The following is an 856-nucleotide window of genomic DNA, read 5'->3' as shown; positions in this document are numbered from 1 at the left end:
ACCTAGGCAAGACAAATTTAAACCCAGAAAACACATCAATGACGATACAACACCTTTTTTTCAATAACACAGGAATAATTAAGTTACAACAGATTAAGGTACATGTTGGAATCCCAAGACGCATCAAAATTTGCTTATGGTGATGCCCACAACCTAAAAAAAAAGCACTCCGTCTTCAGGCCACAAGTGGCCCATCGGGACCATCCGACCGCCGTGTCATCCTCAATTAGGATGCGGATAGGAGGGGCGTGTGGTCAGCACACCGCTCTCCCGATCGTTATGATGGTTTTCTTTGACCGGAGCCGCTACTATTCGGTCGAGTAGCTCCTCAATTGGCATCACGAGGCTGAGTGCACCCCGAAAAATGGCAACAGCGCATGGCGGCTGGATGGTCACCCATCCAAGCGCCGGCCACGCCCAACAGTGCTTAACTTCGGTGATCTCACGGGAACCGGTGTATCCACTGCGGCAAGGCCGTTGCCTATGCCCACAACCTAATGGATAAAAATTCAGAATTATTCCAAGTATAAACTTAACTTGAACAGAAACATTAAGTAGTGCGGCTGCGACTGAAGGAAACAGTGCGAAAGGCAGACAGCGGCGAGAGCTGCCGAGCGTATGCACTCCAAATGACTCAAACAGCCGTCCAAGCAAGCCGACGAGGCGTAAGTGGGGCGCGACCCTATGTAACAAGTACCAGCGGTGGAGCACAAGAGATTATTAACGACGGGTTTCTGCAGCACAAATAATTTTTAGTGAAGCGTTGGAGGCTAAAATTAAACAAATTTCCTTTTTCTGACGGACACACGTCCAGATCGTCCGCCCAAAACTCTGGCATCTCTCTCCCCACATCCAC

General features: G+C 49.2%; 1 pseudogene; it reads right to left on the bottom strand.

The window, feature by feature from the left end:
- Positions 1 to 365: 365 nt before the first annotated feature.
- Positions 366 to 482, bottom strand: LOC126177906 (5S ribosomal RNA; annotated as a pseudogene).
- Between the last annotated feature and the right edge of the window lie 374 nt (positions 483 to 856).

The sequence above is a fragment of the Schistocerca cancellata genome, chromosome 3, assembly GCF_023864275.1.
Source record: "Schistocerca cancellata isolate TAMUIC-IGC-003103 chromosome 3, iqSchCanc2.1, whole genome shotgun sequence".
Classification (NCBI taxonomy): domain Eukaryota; kingdom Metazoa; phylum Arthropoda; class Insecta; order Orthoptera; family Acrididae; genus Schistocerca; species Schistocerca cancellata.
This window is presented reverse-complemented; position numbering and strand designations above follow the sequence as displayed.